Raw genomic sequence first — 6,969 nt, 5'->3', positions numbered from 1 at the left:
AGTTGCGTTTGCTTTTGAATTCGTTCGTGGGAGTCGCCACCTAGTAATTTATTGAGGGCTACTAGGAAACACTGATGTACTGGTCTTGTCAGAGATATGGGTAAGGGAACTGGTTGTGGTTAGGGAAGGTATTAGCACCCCTAACACACCCTACCTGAGATAAGCCTGCTTCGTGTTTTTGATGTGATTTGAAAATTTAAAAAATATTAATTAAATTCTTAGGCTTGAATAAATCAGTTATTAAATCCCCGAATATATGTAGAAACTTGTCCTCAATATTTTCATGGAAAATACAACTTGATTTTTATTTGTCCTTGAGATATTTAACCATATTTAAATTAACAAATAATCTTTGTTTTTTTATTTTATTTTTTTTATAATTCAATGACATAAATAAAAATGCAAACACAAACATTCACTTTTTCACTATTTTTTTTTTGTTTCTTTTCTTTCCCTTTTTCTTTTCATTTTCTTTTACATCACATTACAACTTACAATAAAAAAAATCAAATGCTAAATAATAATAAAAAAATCAAACAATTTTAAATTTTACAAAAACAGCCCCCCCAAAGCCTCCTGGAAATTGCTGGGAACGACACTGTGAAGAATCATGGGCAGCAGGCCACTGGCGGCGCGTCTTCCCACGCGCCACCGCCACTGGCGGCGCGTCTTCCCACGCGCCACCGCCACTGGCGGCGCGTGGGTTCACGCGCCGCCGCAGTAAAAAGCACAGCAACAGGGGGGTCCAAAACGGCTACCTTCCCCGCTCCTCTTCCTCTCCGGCAGTGATCTGTAAACAAGAAAAGAGAACACACGCAACAGTTGATTTTATTCCATTTTATGTCTAGATCTGTGCTGATTTTCCCCTTTTTTAGATCTATTCTTTTCTGTCTTCTTTGTTTCTTCGTGCGTCTGTTCTTTCCTTCTTCAGCAGGTGGCCGGTCTGGCGGTGTTGAAGAGGAGGGCTGTTAGGAGGCAGCGGTGGTGGTGGTTTTCGAGGAGCGACGAGAGTGTTGCCCCGGCGCTGCTGTTCGGCCGCCGCTGGGAGAGGAAACCGAAGGGGAAACAGCCGTTGCTGATGGGAAGGCTGCGGTGGCTGGCTGATGATGGAGACCGAAGTCGAAGGGAACCGATCTGCGGTTTTGTTGTGCCGCTAGGGGAGGAGCTGGAGCTGTTGTGGAGATATCACCGGAGAAGGCCGGTCTGTGGTTCTGGTGATGACGGGGACGACTCTGTGGGCGCTGCTGCGGTGGCCACTGCGGGGCAGTTCTGGAGGTGGGCCTGTGGGCGCCGTGTGTCGGCTGCTACTGGAGGAATCTCCGGTGTTGATGGAGAGGAAGAGATCGGGGAAGATAGGGAAGCAGCTGCTCTGTCGGTGTTGCTTCGCCGTTGCTGGTGGCCGTCTGCTGAGGGAGAAGAAGATGCTGTTGATGGCTTGGAGGAGCGACGAAAATGGTCCGGAGGAGGAGGAGAATGTTGCCCCGGCGCTGCTGTTCGGCCGCCGCTGGGAGAAGGAGCTGGGTCTGCGGAGACGCCGCTGGTTTGCCCAAATGATGGGCGGTTGGAAACGATGGAAATCATGGCCGAGAGAGAGAGATCATTCCGATGCTCTCCTGTTTGTTTAGCAAAGCCAAGGGAAAAAAATAAGTGGTCGGCTCACTGGTCTGCGGGGGAAAGATGAGGGTTTTGTGGTTCTGAGATGAAGAAGGGGCTGTCGGGTTGAAGAAAAAATTCAAACCGACTGGGGGCTGCTGCTTTTGAAAGTGGAAAGGGAGGAATAAGCCGGCTCTGGTTTCTGAAGGATGAGTCGCCGAAGGAGAAGAAAGGGAGAAACAGCCGAGAGGGGGATGAGAAATGGTGGGGGTCCTTGGCTCTCTGGTTCTGGGAGAGGAAAATCCAAGGACCCCGGGGAATAAAAATTCAAAACCAGTAGGGGAGGCGCCGCCGGCTTGAGAAAAAATGGGGGAGAAGATAGGTTTAGGGTTTTTTCTTTTTGTATTTTTCTCTTCAAAATATCAAAATTGCCCCCCCCCCTATTGTAAGTGTTGGAAACCAGTATTTATAGGCAAAAAAATATTGCCAAGTTTTTCAAAATTGGTCCCTTAACTTTCTTTTTTGTAAAATTTGATTTTTCTTGTTTTTTTGTATTTTTTTGAAAACGAGCAATATCAACGTCGACTCGATGAGGAAAATCAATGATTTTAAAAACGACGCGTGAAAAGTCGAACGCGTTTTGAAAATCCTTTGAAAATTAAATTCTTTTTAGACGACGTTGAAAATGCTAAAATGACGAAAATATATTAAAAAAACATATTTTTTTGGATTTTCTTTGTTTTTCTCTATTTTTGGATTTTTGAAAATATATAAAAAAAAACATGGGTCAAAAATTGGGTAGCAACACTGTGGTGTGATTTGTATTCTGTGTTTAACCGTGCCTAGATAATGGGGGATAGATAGTATGATAAAAATGGTAATCTAATACCGCTAATTGTTAAGGAATTCGTTGGAGGCTTGAAGAGGATGCTTGAATAATTCCGATAGAAGCGAAACGCAGTTTGTTTCTCCTAATCAAGTTGAAGTTTCCGCGAGGATAAACTTTCTTGGAAAATAAATTCCAGACAGTTGTAAAATTGAATTCCAGGCTGATGACTAGTTGATGGCTTCAAAGCAAATGAATTCCAGGTTTTGATGACTAGTTGATCGTTTCAAAGCATTGCTTGCACGATTTGGAGATGGGTTGTCAGTTTGGGATTGAAGAAATGTCATCTTAGAGATTGATCGTAATTGGTTACTCTCCTGGGCTTTTGGTTAAAGATCATGTATTGTGCTTGACTTGGCTAATTCAGCGTAAAAGAATTTAAAATTGTTTTCATGCAAAATTTCTAGCTCAGAATATACTTCATGTCTGAATGCGAAAGGTCCACATGCCATTTAAAAACTCTTCTTGGGCTGGAAACCCGTCAACTTTCGCTTGGCTTCATTGCCATCAGACAAGAAAATTAAAGTCGTTGAAAAATTCTTATGTTGACGATCCGGTTGCTGAATTTTCTCTGCATGCTTCCAGCACAATTGCTAGGCTTCACGGTGCAATTAGAGCACGGAATCTTAAGTTTGGTGCTTGTTTCAACACAATGAATTCCTCAAATGACAAATATCCTTATCCAATTAGAAGTTCCAAATTGAATTTTCATTGATCGGTCAATCGAAACAAACAGTAATAATTGACCACAATTATCCTTCTTGGTTGTTGAGAATAACCTTTCAAAATGATGCCTATAAATAGGCTCTGGCATGTCGATGTTCTTACAAAATCCATACTTCATACGTTCATTTATTTATTTTTTCACTGCTATCTCACTATACATTCTTTATTCTGATCACCCAACACTCTTTAGCTCTGCTCAAGCTCTTATTGCTCTTCTGCAAGGCTGTTCAACAAAGACTTAGTGTATATCATGGGAAGTATTGCCAAGTTGAGTCGTAATTCTTTCCCAGATGGTTTCCTTTTTGGATCTTCTTCATCAGCTTACCAGGTACAAACATTGCTTCAAGTACTCTGGTCGAAGAGAGAAACGCCTCAATTGATTGCTCTCTGATAACGTTTAAATTATATGCAGTTTGAAGGTGAAACAAACAGGAGAGGTAAAGGGCCGAATATATGGGACACCTTCATCGAGGAGCATCCAGGTATCTCTTTATTCAATGCAGGAGTTCGTTACAATGCTTTCCTAACTAAAACAACGAATATAAATCTCTCAAGGAGTCACCTGCCAGCATGTTGATGGCCTGCCTAAAACCATAGTGTATTTTGTCTATTAAATCCAAAAGAAGAGAGGAAAGGGAAAGAAAGAAGGTGACTTTTGGGGTTAGGGGGCGAAAGTGCGTGCAAATTAAAGATGTAAATATGATTTTTATCAAATAATATATATTCAAAGGAATTTAAGAACAGATTCTGAAAAATTGCAGAGAGGATAAGCGACCATAGCAATGCAAAGGTGGCAGTTGATTTCTATAATCGCTACAAGGTACGATGTTCATCTTATTTTTCTTTTGGTTGCCTCTTGTCGATCTGATCACCATTACACTTGTTGATATATTTTACACACAAAATGTTACAGGAAGATGTGCAAAGAATGAGGGGAATGGGAATGGATGCTTTCAGATTCTCCTATTTCTTGGTCTAGGGTATTACCACGTAAGTGTGTTTCTTTTGTTTTTACCCTACTTCTCGTTCCTTTTTAATTCACCAGGATGGGACGCGACTTGACATTCGAAGTCCCACATTTTTCCTTACTTTGACTTTTCAATCATCGAATTGAATTCATCAGATGGCAGACTAAGTGCTGGAATAAACGAAGAAGGGATCCAGTTTTACAACAATCTCATCGATGAGCTCATAAAAAATGGTTTATAACCCTTTCCTTTTCCTCGATCACTGTGTTTCATAATAATGTTACCGACTAAATAAGCATCTTGAAGTGGCCATGGTAAATGCAGGGGCAATCTTACTTTGCTTGAATTTCGAAGATTTGAAAAGCATTTTCCAAACTTTCATACAAAACGTTTCACACTTTAGTTTTCTCATATTATTTTTGCTCTGAAATGTACAGGTATACAGCCTTATGTAACTCTCTTTCATTGGGACACTCCACAAGCAATTGAGGACAAATATGGTGGTTTCTTGAGCCCTGATATTTTGTAAGTAATCGTTTTTATATTCATATTATATAAACATCCCACTTTAATTTAAATCCTCCATGCTTGAATCTAATCATTTCAAAACTCGTATAGAAACGATTTTCCGAGACTTTGTGGAGCTTTGCTTTCAAAGATTTGGAGACCGAGTGAAGCACTGGATCACTTTAAAATGAGCCTTTTATGTTTAGCGTCAATGGTTATGACACGGGCAGCATGGCACCCGGCAGAATTTCAACTTTGGAGAATTATCCAGGCCAGCCCAAAATCTCTGGTGCCACCGAGGTTTACATTGTAACCCATCATCTATTGCTTGCTCATGCAACGGCTGTGAAAGTATACAAGGAAAAGTATCAGGTTTGCAAAAGCTAAAGCTATAATTAATTTGTGGTTCGTTTCATAACATGTTTCACCAAAGTTTTCAGTGTGACTGTGCTAATTTTATCATTGACAAAATCTCGTCAGACGCGTCAAGGAGGAAAAATTGGGATAACCCTCGTCTCTCATTGGTTTGAACCTTACTCAACTAGTGAAAGTGATCGGATGGCAACTAAACGAAGCCTTGATTTTATGCTTGGATGGTAAGCATTTTGCTAGCTGATTTGGATATATAATAATTTGAAACATTAATTAGGATTCTTAAATTCTATGGAGAAGAAACCAGGATCGCCGGTTAATCTAGTGTATCCTTGTATGTCTTTGGCAGGTACATGGATCCTCTAACTAAAGGTGAGTATCCACAGAATATGCACGACTACGTCGGAGGAAGATTGCCTAGATTCAGTGAGGAGGAATCCAAGATGCTGAGAGGATCTTATGACTTCATCGGGATCAATTACTACACTACATATTATGCTCAGAACGTTGAGGATGTTAACTATAAAAATATTGGGTTCATGGAAGATGCTCGTGTTAACTGGCCAGGTGAATTTATTTACTTGTTAATTAAATGATAAAAAAAAAAAAAAAAAAAAAAAAAACCTCTCAGAATAAGAAGAATACAAGGTCTAAAATTCTACGCTTTCTCACTTGTGTTGATGTTATTTTACAGGGGAGAGAAATGGAATACCAATAGGCCCACAGGTGAATGTGATTCTTCATTCTTGTTTCAACAAATTAGTAATTGATGTGTAGAATCTTTCTCTTTTCCCCTTGGTATTGAGATATATAAATCAAATTCGCAGGCGGGTTCAAGTTGGCTTTATATTTATCCCGAAGGTATTCGTCATCTTTTGAATTACGTAAAGGACGCGTATGAAAATCCAACAATATATATCACTGAAAATGGTAAGAACAGAGCTAACAGCCCTCATGTGTTTATGGTTATAGCTGTCAAGAAGCTCTGATTTACTGATTTGTTGGTTTTTTTTTTATTAGGAGTTGATGACGTGAGTTCCTCGTCACTAGAGGAAGCCCTGAATGATCCCATAAGAGAGCAATATTATAAAGACATTTTCCACAATGTTCTGAAATCTATCAAGTGAGTTTGTGCTTTCCAAATTCATGTTCTCGCTTCCTTTTTCAAATAAAAGGAATTTCTTTCTCAGTCTGTTCTGCTCTAAAAGCTTGACTTTTGCAGTGACCATGGTGTCGATGTCAAGGGGTTTTTTGCTTGGTCATTCTTGGATGATTTTGAATGGGGATCCGGCTATGGTTCAAGGTTTGGTCTCTTCTACATTGACTACGAAAACAACTTGAAACGATATGCCAAAAATTCTGTGAAGTGGTTTGAGCAATTTCTGAAGAAGGACGAAAGTACTAAACTCAACGATAACATGTGAGGACTCTTTTCATCTCCTCTTATTATTATCAGAAAAATCTCTCAACATTTCTCATAGCACAAATGATTGCAATAACAGAGAATCAAAATCTCGAGTGGAGGAGGGATCGGCTCGTAGCCGTAAGAAGTCGAGAATTGAATAAACAATGGCACGAAATATATAAGGTATTATTGTATATCATCTTCCATAAATACTAATTTTATTGTATTCATTTTTCATGCTTAACAAACTAATAATTTTATTAACAATGCAGGAGCCCTTTTCGTATGATCAAGACCTTCCAAACGCTGGAGTCATACTTTGTTGCAGCAAGTTAGGTTTCCACGTCTGATAAATTTTATTCCATGTTTACGGACATCTGTGGATCTTTGTCTTCGAATTCTCACATTTTCGTCTAGGATGCTGTTCTTGCTGTCATAATAACATTTATTTGTATTTTTTATTTTTTTATTGTTTACGTGTATTGATTGGTTATTAATCGAATTCGATATTA

General features: G+C 39.6%; 1 pseudogene; it reads left to right on the top strand.

Annotated features, from left to right (window-relative positions):
• Positions 1–3,313: 3,313 nt before the first annotated feature.
• LOC118034687 (beta-glucosidase 12-like) lies at positions 3,314–6,957 on the top strand (annotated as a pseudogene).
• The last annotated feature ends 12 nt before the right edge of the window (positions 6,958–6,969 follow it).

Source organism: Populus alba, chromosome 4, assembly GCF_005239225.2.
Source record: "Populus alba chromosome 4, ASM523922v2, whole genome shotgun sequence".
Taxonomy (NCBI): Eukaryota; Viridiplantae; Streptophyta; class Magnoliopsida; order Malpighiales; family Salicaceae; genus Populus; species Populus alba.
The sequence above is the reverse complement of the archived record's forward strand: the minus strand, read 5'-3'. Positions and strand labels throughout refer to the sequence as shown.